The sequence below is a fragment of the Lactuca virosa genome, chromosome 5 (assembly GCF_052849685.1).
Source record: "Lactuca virosa cultivar CGN04683 chromosome 5, Lactuca_virosa_CGN04683_v6, whole genome shotgun sequence".
NCBI lineage: Eukaryota > Viridiplantae > Streptophyta > Magnoliopsida > Asterales > Asteraceae > Lactuca > Lactuca virosa.
In genome coordinates this window covers 127,017,943-127,035,085 of record NC_136430.1, presented here as the reverse complement: position 1 = coordinate 127,035,085, position 17,143 = coordinate 127,017,943, and positions in this window count along the sequence as shown.

The window sequence follows — 17,143 nt, the reverse complement described above, 5'->3', positions numbered from 1 at the left end:
GGGTTTATGGCCGTAAACTCAAGGTAAAAGGTGCACAATAGGGTGTTTGAATGATAGGGAAGCTTGTGGGACTATTGCTCTACAAGAGGATGATCAAAACTAACCTTTTAGGAGGTGTTGAGGTGTTTACGGCCACACTAAAAAGTTAATGGCCGTAAACTCTCCGAATGGTGCCTTTTTGGGTCTTAAAGGAGAGGGGTTTCAAAGTTTCAAGTGTTCTAATGGATAGCAAGTGTCTAGAAGGGTATAGGGCTCATGACATGACCAAAACGAGGGTTTACGGCCAAGGGAGATTCCATGGCCATAAACTCTTGATGTTAAGGCCTAGATGGTTGTTTCAAGACTATGATCTAGTGTTTAACTGGTATAACTAGATGATAGATGGAATACTCACACTTTTGAGGGCCTTTGAGGAGTTTTCGGCCACCAAAAACAAGTGTGTGTTCTTGATGTTCTTGGTGAAAGTTGATGATCTTAAAGATCTACCTAAAAGAGATGTTTTATGGATGAAATCATAGGGGTGTACTAGATTAAGAAGAATAGCAACTCAAAGATGGAAGAACACTTATGTTTTTAAAGATCTAGGATGAAAGGCTTGATGATACTTGAGAGAGAATGGAAGTTTCTTGAGTTGAAAGTGTAAGAATGAAAGAAAAGTGAAGGGAATGAGACTTATGGGGGGAGTTTACGGCCAGCCTTGAGTTTACGGTCGTAAATTCATGTGTTATGGCCGTGAACTCCTTTTGGTGGTGTTTAAGGCTTGAATGTTGTAAAGTGACTCTAGCAGGTACTTCCTATTACTCATTCCTTGGATGTACTAGGCTTAAAACTCATTAGAATGACCCTTAACAAGGCTAGAAGGCAATGAACTTAAGTCTGACTTTTGGTTGATTGGCTTGACTTTACAAGGCAAAAAAATTTGGGTTGTCACATCATCCCCCCTTTAGATGGAATTTCGTCCCGAAATTAGCTTTCTTAGTAGTACTACTGGGGTTGCGCTCCTCTGATTTGCAGAATACCCACTCGTAGACCTGGCAACCTTGCCCTATTATTCATGATAGGATTCATGCTCGGTCCATCTACCATTACATCATGTATACAAGTCGTATATGATTAAGATTAGTTAGACATTCGGATGTGCGACTCTGCCCCAGGTCTACAACCAAAAAAGGAACAGGAGATAGGGTGGAAGCGCACATACTAAATCTGTGTAATCATGATCATGTACTACCCTCGCGTATACACTAAATAGTGATAGGTGGGCTGTATTCGTCCTTAGCCTCTGTGCTTGAACTTGGTCTGCTGGACGAGTGGTATTTCGTGAAGGTTTGCGGAACATACGGCGGCAAGGCTTCGGAGGGCAAAGTACTCTCCGCACGAGTACTTCGGGGTTTAGAATACGAAGGACAAAACTGGGGTCTGGGTCGGACTGTCGTTACGAATGACAAAGGTTTCGTGAATTTGACGGTTGATGCGATAGAAACATATGAACTTAGTGTAGTAAGGACCACGCCAACTCATGACGAATGATAGAAACGGACTCTTCACTGAACAAAGTTTGGTTGATTTGAAAGAAACGTCTGTTATACGGTGATGTACCCTTAGTGTGTTCGACAATGTACTCTTTCTAAATGTTCTAGTGCTTTCTGTTTTCCCCCTGATGTTAACACTTCTACGTATCGTACCACGATGAGCGAGTACATACATTGAAAGTGCCTTGATAACTAGTGTCGAGACTTTATACTACGATCATCCTCGGTACCATTATGATCGCCTGTCATATACAAGTTATGAATAATTAAGATAAATAAGACGGTCGACTGAGTAACTCTGCCCCAAATCCACAACCAAACAACGAACTGGAATTAAGGCGGAATTACTCACTCTAGGTCTGCAACATCTCAGCTATGCACAACCCTGATGTACATACTCAGCCATCATAGCTTCTCTGAACGGGTCTTTTAGTTCTCTTGAATATTGTGGCTTCTTCCAATAAGTTGGTTATTATAATTACTTTTAAGTGTTTTCCCCAAGTTTTAATCTTTTATAAATATAAATTAATTTTTAAAGTAATTTATAGATCGAAGACGTACCGCTGCTCGTTGACGACTCCGGGGTTGATTCTCCTGCGGTGATCATCAGAATTCGTCTGTCCGCTCCTGAGTTCTTTGTTATCGGGCAGTCCCTCTGGTAGTGTAAAGTCTCACCACAGCCATAGCAGGCTTGGTTTTCTTCAGCTCTGGGGACTTGGGAGATCGGTTGAGCCGGTGCCCTGCAGAAACGGACAGTGTGTCCCTTTCTGTGGCAGTTCAGACACTGCATTTCCCGGCATACCCCGGTGTGGTGACAGTTGCACTTTCCACACTTCGGGAGGGTTCCAGCATATCGACTTGCAGGTGCTGGAGTAGCAGGTGTTGTGGCGGCGTACATAGTACTCGTTTGTTGCTCCTGCGGGGGTTCCTGTGTTGTTCGCTTCTTCTTCCTCTTGTTCCCCGACTTCCGTTTATAGTCCTCTCCACTTGATGGCTCGGGATCGAGAACTTATACACCATGGCGGACTCCACGGTCGATGAGTCACTGAGCCAGGCGTTTGGCACTATCGAATGTGATTGAGTTAGAAGATAGTACATCTCCTTGGATCGGGGCAGTTAGACCCCAGATGTATCTTTCTATCTTCTTGCTCTCCGGGGTTACCATCCCGGGCATAGTGCTGCTAGGTCGCTGAAACTGTCAGTGTAGGCCACTATGTCTGAGCCTACCATCGTGAGCTCCCATAGTTCTTGTTCCAGCTTTTGAACTTCGCCCAACGGGCAGTATTCTTCCAGCATTAACTCTTTTAGTTTTTCCCAACCTATTGAGTTAGCCACTGATAGGGTCAGTGACTTAACATGGCTGTTCCACCATGTCAGGGCTCTGTCTGAGAAAGTGCAGGCAGCAAACTTTACTTTGCTCCCTTTTGAGCACGAACAGCTTGCGAAGACCGAATCTGTTTTCTCGAACCATCGCATCAGCGCGATGACTCCACCATTCCCATTAAAGGAGATGGGTTTGCAGTTCATGAAGTCCTTGTACGAACACTCCCTTGGGTGTCCGTGAGAATCTCCGGGGTTGGCTAAGTGGGTACCGCTACCAGATCCGAAGGTGCCACCTTCGCCGAAGTGAGCTAGAGCAGTTGCCACTGCGGAGGATATCGCTGCTTGGAGAGCAGCAGAATCTAACTGTGGTGTTGGATTTGGAGTTATCAGAGTAGTGCGTCGGTTTGATCTGGGAGGAGGCATCTTTGCTTAAAGAATACAAAGATGAGATGGAATAAGTCTATAACAGTGGATATAAGCCGAAAGCAGAAAGACAAGGTTATCCTAGTTCTGAGGGTATCGGGTCCTGACTTCCACAGGGTTCTGGAAACAATTCATAAAAGAGTCTATACCTAATAAACTTTATGAATTTGGAATGGCTATCCTCTAATGAATATTTGTTACCTGAATAACTGTTACCAGCTGTATGTAAGAAAATAATCCTAACACATAATGTGAGCAGTGTCTCCACTAACTCATTAAGTTAAACAAGATTATTATTTATTAGTGTGACGCATAAGACGTTTTGGTTACTTCGGTTGATCCTTCTTTGAGAACTTCTCATGAACTTGCTCTTGTTCCTCCTTGACTCTTCTGTTGACCGCTATGAGGGAGTGGTTACATCTATTTGGGTTTGTCGTGCGAGAATGGAAGTGTCTAAAGAATCTATGAGATTTAAGTGAAACATTATGGGGTGATCCTTACAGAGTCCTTCTATAATTGCACAATGTATACAAGTTGTATATAATTTAAGACTAAATAGACTTTCGAATAAGTGATCCTACTCCAAAACCACAACCAAACAAGGTAACCCCGGAGAGCAAGAAGATGGATGATGTGACGACCCAAAAAAATTTCTGTTGTCACATCATCCCCCCGTTAGATGGAATTTCATCCCGAAATTAGCTTTCTTAGCAGTACTACTGGGGTTGCGCTCCTCTGATTTGCTAAATACCCACTCGTAGACCTGGCAACCTTGCCCTACTATTCATGATAGGATTCATGATCGGTCCTACTATTCATGATAGGATTCATGATAGGCTAAATACCCACTCGTAGACCTGGCAACCTTGCCCTACTATCCCGAAATTAGCTTTCTTAGCAGTACTACTGGGGGTCCATCCTCCTCCCTGTTTCGCTTTATAGTATGTTCTAGCATCTAGTATGAACTGAACTCCTAAACTATACCTACTATAGTTTACTAGCATGTTTACTTGAACTGTTATTGAAAAGACTCATTTTACTACTAAGTTATGCTTGTACTTTAAAAACGGAGTTTTGTTAAACTATAAAGTAACATAACTTTAAAAGAGTTTTTGAAATGTTTTGATAACTTATAAAAGACATAAGCAATCTTTTGAAATATGTTTATAACAAACATTTACTCAATTATCATTGTGTTCAACTTTTATTTCCCCCCTTAAAAGTATTTAAAACAGTTAAAAGATTCATTATAGGGGTATGAACTCACCTTATGTGGGTGATTCAAACGAATATGTGCGTAAGGATGAGAAGTTCCACGAATGAAGTTTCGAGACACAACGAGTCCTAAATGACATATAATGGCATAAATATAGGGTTTAGAAGCAACCACATGCAAGGAAACACCTTTAGGGACTAGGAAACACTTGGACCAAGTGTTAGAATCACATGTGATTCATCTAAGGGATGTGTAAGGCCACCAATTGGTGTTTACGGTCATGGGGTTTACGGCCGTAAACTCAAGGTAAAAGGTGCACAATAGGGTGTTTGAATGATAGGGAAGCTTGTGGGACTATTGCTCTACAAGAGGATGATCAAAACTAACCTTTTAGGAGGTGTTGAGGTGTTTACGGCCACACTAAAAAGTTAATGACCGTAAACTCTCCGAATGGTGCCTTTTTGGGTCTTAAAGGAGAGGGGTTTCAAAGTTTCAATTGTTCTAATGGATAGCAAGTGTCTAGAAGGGTTTAGGGCTCATGACATGACCAAAACGAGGGTTTACGGCCAAGGGAGATTCCATGGCCGTAAACTCTTGATGTTAAGGCCTAGATGGTTGTTTCAAGACTATGATCTAGTGTTTAACTGGTATAACTAGATGATAGATGGAATACTCACACTTTTGAGGGCCTTTGAGGAGTTTTCGGCCACCAAGAACAAGTGTGTGTTCTTGGTGTTCTTGGTGAAAGTTGATGATCTTGAAGATCTACCCAAAAGAGATGTTTTTATGGATGAAATCATAGGGGTGTACTAGATTAAGAAGAATAGCAACTCAAAGATGGAATAACACTTACGTTTTTTAAGATCTAGGATGAAAGGCTTGATGATACTTGAGAGAGAATGGAAGTTTTTTGAGTTGAAAGTGTAAGAATGAAAGAAAATTGAAGGGAATGAGACTAATGGGGGGAGTTTACGGCCAGCCTTGAGTTTACGGCCGTAAACTCATGTGTTATGGCCATGAACTCCTTTTGGTGGTGTTTAAGGCTTGAATGTTGTGCAGTGACTCTAGCAGGTAGTTCTTATTACTCATTCCTTGGATGTACTAGGCTTAAAACTCATTAGAATGACCCTTAACAAGGCTAGAAGGCAATGAACTTAAGTCTGACTTTTGGTTGATTGGCTTGACTTTACAAGGCAAAAAAATTTTGGTTGTAACATATTATGCTGTAAATCCAAAAATTGTTTAATGTGTGGTTTCTTGTTGACTTGTCAAGGCTACTTACAACATGGTTCCACAAGGCTTGTATATACTTATTTATATATCTATGATAGCTTATAAAATCAATGCCCATATGGCATTCAAATGTTTTATTGCAATAGGGTTACATCATGAGTTTATTGATACATGGTTACAATATAAACTCTTCTTGACTCTAAGTTTTCTGGTTGTGACATCATCCCCTTGTTAGAGGGAATTTAATCCCGAAATTAGTTCCAGTGTAGGCCCAAGAACTAGGAAAGAGATACGGATACTTCTGCTTCATCTGATCCTCACGCTCCCAGGTGAACTCAAGTCCTCTTTTGGCACTCCATCGGACCTTCACAATGGGGATGCGACTTTGTTTCATTCGTTTCACCTCCCAATCCATTATTTCTACGGGTTCCTCAACGAAATGAAGGTTTTCATTTACCTCAACCTCATCAAGCGGGACAACGAGATTTTCGTCAGATAGGCATTTCTTCAGGTTTGACACATGAAAGACAGGGTGTACATTGTTGAGCTCTGGTGGTAACTGCAGCTTGTAAGCCACCAGACCGATCCTCGCAAGGATCTCGAATGGTTCGATGTACCTTGGATTCAATTTTCCCCGCTTTCCAATGCGTATCATCCCTTTCCACGGAGAGACCTTTAGCAGTACGCGATCACCGACTTAAAATTCCAAGGGCTTCTATCGTCTGTCTGCGTAGCTCTTTTGTCAGTCTCTGGACGCCTTTCTTCGTTCCCTAATTTGAACGATCTTCTCAGTTGTTTCCCTGATAATCTCGGGCCCGGTGAGTGTGCTATTTTGTATTTTCCCTTTTTCCAGTTGTGTATCTCCCACCTCAGCCCAACATAGGGATGATCTGTATTTACGTCCATATAGGGCCTCAAAGGGAGCGACCTTGATGCTTGTGTGGTAGCTGTTGTTGTATGAGAACTCGATCAGTGGCAAATAGGCATCCCACGCCTTATAGAAATCTATCACATAGGCTCTTAGCATATCTTCCAATGTTTGGATGGTCCTCTCACTCTGGCCATCAGTTTGGGGATGGTAAGTTGTGCTCATATCGAGCTTGGTTCCCAAGGACTTCTGAAGTGACAGCCAAATCTATGAGGTAAATCTACTATCTCTGTCAGAGATAATTGATATTGGCACTCCGTGTAATCGCACGATTTCTTTTATGTAGGTCCTGGTCAGCTTTTCCATCTTGTTCGTCTCCTTTTTGGAAATGGAACTTCCGTAAAAAGGGTTTCCGAGCCAGCTTTCGCACACCAACTAATTCTCCGCTGCAAATATTAGGCTTTGCCTCATGCCTTGGAATTACTACAGACGAACCTCCATGGCCACAACGGCTGAGTAATACCAGGATTTGAAGAGGAATCAATAGGTTATCAACCATATCTTTCATATGTCTTACCAAGTCACCACAACTCAAATGATTTCTTATTACATATGTGTGTGAATAAAAAGTTATTATGGTTAAATAACTTAAAAATAGTTTATTTTGTTATTTTTAAATTCGATGATTATTATTTAAATTATCAACTATTATTTTAAGATAACATATCATATTTTTCTAAATTTGTATTATTTTTAAATTTTATTATTGTTAATTGGAAAAACTATTGTCTTCGATCATGTTTTGAAAAATGTTTATAACAAATTGTCTTCGATCATGTTTTGAATAGCATTATTTATGAGGTATAGATCAAATAGAATGAAGTTCTAATATATTATTTAATATTAGAATCAGGTTTTTCTTTCTATCAACTTTCTACATATATATAATTATTAACAAGTTTTGTAATATTATTTATATTTAATAAAATAAAATTAGATTTTATTATGTTTTTCATCATTTAAAAATAATAATAATATATATAAGAAAATAAGTAGAAGTATATTTAATTTTTCTTTTATAAATGAACCATGCCAAACTTTCAACCACTCTTATATTAGTTATTAAATATACTTATTAACTATAAATTTTCAACTAATAGTTATAAACCAAAAGGTTTCTACTACAATCGTACCAGTCGTACCGGTGTTGTCTTCCTCTTTGAGATCAATGGTTCAAGTCTTGTCCAAGTCATATGTGGTACTAGGAGTAGTTTAGGGTAAGTTAGATTTGCCGTAAAAAATAAATAATAAAAATAAATAAATAAATAAAACTAGAATAGTTATTAAATATACTCATAAATAGTTGTTACTCTTAGTTTGTTTATATACGGACAAAAATGGTTAGTATTCATGTTTTATTGATATACGAACAAAAAGAAGGCATTTATTTTCCTATTCTATATAATATTTGTTTTCATGGACTCTAACAACATCGATTTTTATATTAGCAAAATGAGTTTTCCTATACTGAAAGAACAAACAAACGTGGTGGTTCTAGCATTGTTGCTCGTGATGATTGTGTATAGTGGTATGTTTTCTATAATATAAGACAGGACGTTCATGATTTGTGAATTTCTTATAAGGATATTTTACTTCTTATATTATGTTTATGGAATGTAGAGGAGAAGGCAAGCCTATTTTGTGATGTCCTGCAAGAATGGGGAAAGACTTGTGAGCCCGAAAAATGTTTGGATTATTGCAGAGAAAATAACTATGTGAGAGGCGATTGTAAACGTTACGCGAACCCGGATCCTAAATGGTATTGTGTATGTAAGCGGCATTGTGCGTTTTATTCCCAACTAAAGAAGCCCGTTATTTTGACGAACTGATATTCAATGATGTATCTCACCTCTGTAAGTGAATGAATAGTAAACTGTTTTCTTCAATTAAAAATATAACTAAAGTTACAACTAAATAACACAACAATTGGCAACAATATATTGACGTAATACCTGATTGCTAAACCCGCTGGAACAATTCGTTGATATGTTTTCATTAAAATTTCACTTTTCTATCATGAAGATAGCATTTGTGATGAAATCTTCTTCCGCCATCACTGAGTTTGCTTGCCTCCTTAATACAGCTTTCAGTTTTACAACCGGGACTTATTAAGCTAATACAACCCGGTTCCGTAATATAAATTGGGTCTTTTTCTCAAACCAAAAAGCATTCCATATGACTATATAGCCCAGTTCTCAGGCATACAACCGGGTTCTATCTTGCAAGTTAGATGCAGATCTTGTCTAGATGCAGATCCTGTCTAATTATATAGCCCAGTTCTATTTATACAACCAAGTCTTTTCTTTTTACTGGTTGTTTAATATTTTTTTCTATTAAATATATCAATACCAAAATGCTTATTTTTACAATTGTTACATTTGACTTTTTGCACTTAATAACCCAAATAAAGAAATCCTTTTATTAATTTCTAATGAATTTGTACATAATTACATCCACTAACACTTGAAGGATTTTGACACTTATCTCATTGCCACACCCCATTTCTCATGCTCATCAATTTATTGATGTTGCTCGCTTGAAACACCCCAATATATACAAGCCAATCAAACTTGATATGCACCCGAAGACTCATATGCTTCTTATTGATAAATGTCCATCAAGCTTATCGACACCTACCAATAGAAAACGGAGCATATTTAAGCAAACTCTAAATGCAAAATGGGCTATTACATAAAAACAAAAGATACAAAATATACGTACATTGGAACCCTTGGTCCCTTAGTCTTCATACGTGTCATCTTGTGTTCATATACATCACTCCCCAACTGTTCATCTTATCCAGCATAATATCAGTAATCACAAAAGAAAAATGATTAGGCAGATTCTTACAATTTTTTTGGCACTCATAATCAATGCAATCAACCTCGATCTTCTCATGTTTTTCTGGTTCCTTTTCAAAATTCCATCTACCAACTTTCTGCCCAAACTTTCCTTAATTCCTGCAAAAAAAAATGGTCACCATGAGATGTATAAGACTCTTTGTCTACAACCATTTATGGGGCAGAAAATATAAGTAGATTTTATATCAATAGAAATGAAAAAGAATAGAGAAAAAAAATTAAAAACTAAATAAACATTGGACACTACTTTCTACTATAAAATAGGAGAAGGATTGTATATTGAACAACTAACCAATAGATATATCAGAAAAAAAAGAAAAAAAAATAACTAAACCAATTTTGTACATAAATTACAAGTAGGATGCTATATGAATAATTGGAAGTAGGATGCTACACTAGACATAACTGGAAATGGAAGCCTGATAAAAAAACATACAAATATATCAATCCAATTCTATCCTGAAAGGACTAGACCTTGTCAAATGATTTTTAGTAAGGAAAAACAGATAAAACCTATTTATTAAGAACATTGTCCAAAAAAAACCACTGAGGTTGTAAAGCATAATGAAAAACATACCACAGAAAAAGGAAGTGAGATGCTACACTGGTAAACATTCTTTCACCATGTGATGCGAATAATATTGTCATGAGCTTGTTAAGATGGAAAATAAAAGTATGCAGTCATAAACGGATATTCAATTATGAGTAAAAGTGTAAAACAAAGTATTTAATCAATCACCTTACCATGTTGATACTTTTTTCCCTCCTGGGCCATATATGATGTTTCCCACAACATTATTTCCATCAAACTCAGGACTCCTATGCTTTTAAAAAGAAAAAATAATCAGAAATCCATAAGGGTTTTTCTTATAAGTTTTCATAGTTAAAATGTATTGTTGAATTGCAATATTTTAGTTCATATCCACATCAGGAGACACTAATTCATAAGGGGTAGGCACCTGTAAACATACATCATTTTCTTTTTTCATTTGGTAATTCTTACAGTTCCAGCGATTAGAAAAAAAAAATCAAACCCAAGTACACTATATTACAGTAATTTGTTCAACTGTAAGAATAAACAACGAACTAAAATACCACAATAAGAACACCAAAAAAGTTGCATGTACCCAAGGAAAAATAGGGTACGGGGGTTTTGGTTTAATCATTTGGAAGCATAATTGTGAATAAATAACTTTTGAGAAAATTTAAAACATATAGTGTATCTATATAAATGCTTAGTTGTGATTGTGAAATTTATTGCAGAAGGAACCCTAAATTGTCTACAATGTCAACAAATGTTAAACCCGTTAAACACAAATTGCAATTTTGAAACAACCAATAATTCATACAATCGCAAACTTAAAGCAACTAACAATAAAAATGGCAAAAAGAACCACAATGATGATCAGCACATAAAACTAAAGTTAAACCATTCAGATTCAAAGTAAAAAGGTTAAACTTACGCTAGAAAGAAATTCGATGTAATTAATATAAATATAATTTTATTATAAAACTAATAGACTAATAGATGTTATGTTAAGTAATTGCTTTTACTTTTTACGGAGGTTACCATCAATTTGAGATTTTATGTTAATATAATTATTGATTTGTTAAATTACCATTTCTTTTTTCATAATAAAATACATTATTTGCTAAATTAACATTTAAAAGTGAAATATTAAGAAAAAAATTAAAAATACTCCATGTGGTTCTGATTTTTTTTTAATTCATTGGTTTTGATTTTTATCCAACTCAACATTACTATCATACCTTACCAATTTATTTTTTACATTTTTTATATTTTTTTTAATAGTTTTATAAATAAAAAACAAACAAAAACCACAACAATCACCCCCTCTCGCTTTTAAGAAGTCGATTTTCTCCATATCTCTTAATATTCATGTCGATAAGCCCTAATAGACACCACCATGAAACCATGTGATATGACCCTTAAGTGGGTTAGCCTCCAAGAAGATAGAGTGGAGAATAACACACAATACTTGGAACAATTTTCTATACTTTTTCTTCCCAAATGAAATTACAATACTTAAATAAGAAAATGCTACCTAAACTAAATGCACTTTATTAGAGAACATGGGTGATGGAAAAGAGATCATGCATGATGGGAAAACTACTTCTTCCACTAACTACTCTTACATGTGCTTAATGTGATTGACTAATTCCTTTTTACCCTCCTGGAGCTTTTATATCGATAGCAGCTTTCGGCCCAATTGTGGTCAATGGATCTTCCATGGGCTTGTGGTGTTGAGTTGAGTCCAAGATTGTATCAATGCCCTTGCCTTAAGACGAGACCTTGTCCTCAAGGTCGGAGATGGTAGCATCGACAGTTGAGGTCATGGTGACTGGTGTACGAATCCCGCGTATGGTAACTTGTTGGTTGATAACCTGAAAGGATAAAGAGGGAACCGAGAAATCCGTTGTAATGGGGCCTAAAGAGCGGAGCCATGCATAACCCAAAATAAGTTCACATCCCATGAAGGTAAAAAGAAAAAGCGGTACTGGGAATGAGGTGTGATCCAAGGTGACAGGAACGTGAGGGTAATACCCATGGCAATGTAGTGGTTCACCGTTTCCAACGAGCACCAGAAATGGAGGCGTTGGTTGGACTGTTAAGTTGAGCAAGGAGGCGATGTGTGGTCGAATTAGGTTATTGGTACTGCCAGAGTCGACGACAATGCTAATCGGGTGGTCCTTAATAAGACCGTTGGGTTTCATAGAAGTTGCGGTAGTCATCCCAAAAAAAATAGGCTGTGAAATAGAAATAAAATGTAGAACAACGGGATTGTCAGTTACCAATGGTAAGGTGGAATATGTTGGAAAGTTTGGTGTATTGTCCAAAATTAGTAAAAATTGGGGGGGGGGTGTAACGGTGTCCCGGTGTGTGGCGTTCAGGAAAACGAAAACAAAGCCTGACAGCGTATTTTTGCTGGAGTTGATACGGTGACAGGCGAGCGGTGGGAAGTGGTGTAGAGGCAGTTGGTTAGGAAGAAGTGATAGCAGTGGAAGCAGGTCCCAAGACGGAGGAGCCGTTGGTGGGGGGTCGGTAAAAGGGTTGGTGGTTGGAGGGACTCGACGCGGCCGATAAGAGCAGGGGAAGCGGAGGTAGTCAATTTTTCCTCCAAGAGTTTTGCTAAGCTGACTGCTTGGGTGAAGGAAGTAGGTTTAAGGATAGATAACTCATTTTGGATAGGTTGTTGTAGACCAGAAAGTGTAACAACCCAAATATTCAAGTAAAAATTTTCATTTAAATATTAAAAACTCCCATTTAATAATTAGAAGTTCGAATCGCAAATGGGACCAGGCGCAAAACAGAAAAAGGCCCAATAAGCTCATAAGTCCACACGAAGCCCAAGCCCATCTGGGATGCGTACGCCCAACATACCACTTCAGTATGCTTCGCGTACTTAGCCTCTTGCCTGTACGCGCAACATACACAAGATTACGCCCGACGTAAAAACAGAATTGCACCAACGATCATTAAGTTCTTAATACTTGGGATTTCAATGTCCAATTTTCAGATCTGAGCTCATTAAGACGTCCTAAGGCATAGAGTTGGCAAATTTATGCCCTTGCATTCCATAAGTGTTGGATTAGGTGTCTAAGCCCATAACTATAATTGGTATGTACTTGATTTGATAGTAGCATGGTCCTTTTAAGTTGTCTTCACACTGGCAACTAGACAGGATGACTATTGGAGAGAGAGGCTTAATTTATTATTTGGAATAATAAATTGGTATATAAAATGATTTATTAATATGTTTTGAAAATAATATATTAATTAGAAATCATATTATTAATTAGTATTTAATCAGAAGTTAATTTGGAATTAATTTTGGGATTAAAGGAACTGATTAAAAGTATAGGGGTTGTTTTGTAATTATTTGATAGTTGGTGTTTTGGGCTCTTCGATCACCCTTATTGGGGTAGGCCGAAAATCCCTAGAAGATTCTAGGGGATTTCGTCCAAGCCTCATGGAAGGGAGTCTATGGGTTGCTTAGGCCCTAAGCTAAGGAATCAGGGTTTCCACCTCAAAACCCTAGCTTTGGATCTAAGCTACCTCAACTATAAATAGAACCCTCACCCTATGAGTTTCAGCCATGCTTATGAAACCCTAGAAGAGCCAAAGCTTTGAGTGCATATCTCATCTCTCTTCTCTCTCATAATCATCCTTTTCCCTAGTGTGTTTGTGAGCCATTAGAGGTACTACATTTGTGGTACTTGTTCTAAAAGCTCAAGATCTTCAAGGAATCATTGTTCATAAACCCTAGGATTATCGAGGTACTTTGCTATGAATGGTCCATGTGGTTTCGATGCCAGTGCTGAAATATTGGCGAATTTATGGATCAGTCGCCGGAACCCTCTTCGTCGAAAGCCTCCATCACCGGTGGTGGTGAAGGAGATAACCAGATGTTGGAAAAGAGAAAGGGGGTTGGGCTTGAGGCGGTGTTTATTTTTTTTTCTCTTTTTTTTTTAGTTGGTGTGTTAAAAGAAAAATGAAAAACAAAATAAGAAGGGTAAATTCGTCAAGTTAAATATTTTAAATGCAAATTGGACAAAACTCGCAACAAAAAACTTATTTTGGACCGACGGTCAAGCTCCAAAATTTTTTAGATCAAAGTCTCAATTTTTGACATGCCACATGAACCGTTTTTGCAATTTTGTCGAATACAAAAGATACAATGAATCACCTAATTAAACCAATTAGGTAATGTAACGACTTAATTATTATTTTGATTTGGATTTTAGAATAAAATGAAATATTCATTCATTTTGTTTGGTAATGTGAAAAACTAAGTATGAATGTAAACAAATCTATAGATATCCACAAAAAAATAGCCTCATAAGTCCAATAAAAATGCGTATGAATATAAATTTTAGAAACAGAGACAAAACTTTTACTCCACTAAAATATATCGCGCCATATAGTTTTGACAGGAAGGCGGGATTATTTCCACTGATTCCCGCCAAAAAAGAACCATCACCTACCATATAACTCCCTGGCTTTTATACTTCCTCCTCTTTCGCATATAACTCCACTACTCTCCTACACAATGGCCAAAACAATCATCTCATTTGGTAATCCTTCACAGAAAGTCAAAATTCCCTCTTCTAATCTTCCATACTTTGCATTTCTGTCTCACAAGTCCAACCATATATCAAGGGTGCACACCTTTTCATATCCTCAATGTGATGGATCTGGTTGATCGAACATTCATTATTGTCAATGGGTGAGCCGCTCCAGTTCTCCGACTTTCCACCTTGTGACACCAACGGCTCCAATAATCTCCACCATTTCCGATTTCCCCTGATCCCCTCTCGTCGTGTTCCTCCAAGTGTGTCTCAAATTAGTCAAGAGAATACCAACACTTATCTTGTAGCTTAGAGTCTCCTTGTTTCTATTGTGCATCTCGATTTTATAGATGATAAATTAACAGTAAACTTGTTGACAAGGTTATCATTAACTGAGTGGAAGTGCAGAGGAAGTGTAAAGCCATCAAAAGTAAACGCTTAACTGGATTACATATACATATCAAGTTGTTTTTGGTTTTCTTCTCTTATGTTAATATAGTTATAAATCCATTCTTGCCTCTGATATAATGTATGCCATAAACTAAATACTACCAGGAAGCAATGACAATTATCCTCCAAAATAACTTCATCATTGTCTAATAAGCTTAAAAATTATAATTTTTGTTTCATGATATGTTAGACAAGTATGGTGACTTCATTGGAATTTTACTTATTGGTTTGCTGAAGCTTTGACTCACCAAACACTTTTAATAAGCTTTTGCAATTTGTTGGCTTTACATGTGGTATGTGTTTTCATATCTGGATAGAATTAGAATCGTTTTGACGATAATGACAAAAAAACTAATTATCTTTTTGTATGTTGATTCCATTTGAGTCCTAATCAACGAAACCAAAACAGAAATGAAATGTACTTATTTCATAATTAGCTTGAATTTCATGTCCATACTAACCAAAATAGAGAAGCAACAGTGTTTACCTTAAATCAATTTGATTGTTCGTGGAGAACCACCTATTTGAAGATTCGACTTAGATATTTGAGATTAGAGATTATGATAATTACGATTGCAGGTTTGTTTAGGGTTTCGGATTACCGATCGGTGGTGAAGGAAAGAAACGATATGCATGTGAAAAAAACCCGAACGAGATTTTAAGGATTTTTCACAAAACGATGTAGTATTAAAAGGTTCTATACCCAAGCATATATACATTACACCCATATATTCCCTTTTCCATATATATATATATATATATATATATATATATATATATATATATATATATATATATATATAAGTTAATATTGCATTTAATGTCAATGACTAGTAATTTTCTAAGACATATTTGTCAGAATTATAACTAAACAAATTTAACTTACGCATCGCGTGAGATTTCGTCTGTATATATTGAGTGGTCATTAGAAAAAACATATACGCTTATAGCTCCAATGGTAATAAGTTATAAATAATTTAAAGTAAATAGTAATTAGTCCTAAAATAAGCTCTCATTAGAGATGCTCTAAGGATGCAAGGTATCAAGCACGACTTTAGACTGGTTAACGGCATCACGGTCCACGTGGCGATCCCAAGGTCGAGATCGGATGAAGTCTCACAAGCGGGTTGTTGAGTCCACTTCACACGACTGAAATTTAATTTATTTTTTCCTTTTTCTCCGTATGAATAACGTCTTCTACAATTTTAAAATCACACTTTTTTTCACTTCCATTCCATTTTTATTTATAACAAACATAACCTTTTTTTTTCAAAAGTTTTGCTTGCTTATTAATACAACCCAAAAACCCATTTTATTATTAAGTTTTAGTAGTAAACCTTTAATTACCCTCACCCTTTCACTTGCAACTCAAACACCAAACATATACAGATAATGAAAATTAAACATACACAGACTTTCAACTTAAAACCTCCATAAATGGGGTTGTCAACCTCACAATAATTTGCAGGGTTGCAAGTAAAACTCAACCCTACAGATCCTTATCATTAATATGAATATCTGGAAGAATAAAGGGTTTAAATCTTTGTCGCGTATATAAGCATTGAACCTTTATGACCCATTACATTCACTAGATCCCAAACCTATTGTCTTTATCTTATTTATGACATGCAAAAATCAAATATGAAGAGCGAGGGAAACGAAAAAAAAGAGCATAACGCGAACACGACAAGATCACAGAATGCCCAACACTGTTCATTTTTCTTGAAACCTTACCTTCCCTTTCCTTGCCCTTGTTTTTATTTTTGGTTTTACACGTAATGCCCACAACCATTAGACAATACACATATAAAGAGAGAAAAAGTTTAAAAGGCTCATTCAAGGATTTAGGTGTCATCGAACCTCAAAGAAAGCAAGTCACAAATGATCGTTAGAGGATTTAGGTGGCCTCTAAATGGGTACGACATCACCACTTAATTCATTTTTATCTCAGATTATTATTGACTAATGGTTATAGTGTCACACTCCTAAACCAGAACGGCGGAAACGTCTGAGGACGGATGGAGTGACTTCATGTACAATATCATTACAATTGAATGTAAATGAATCATAGCAACCCAAACATCAT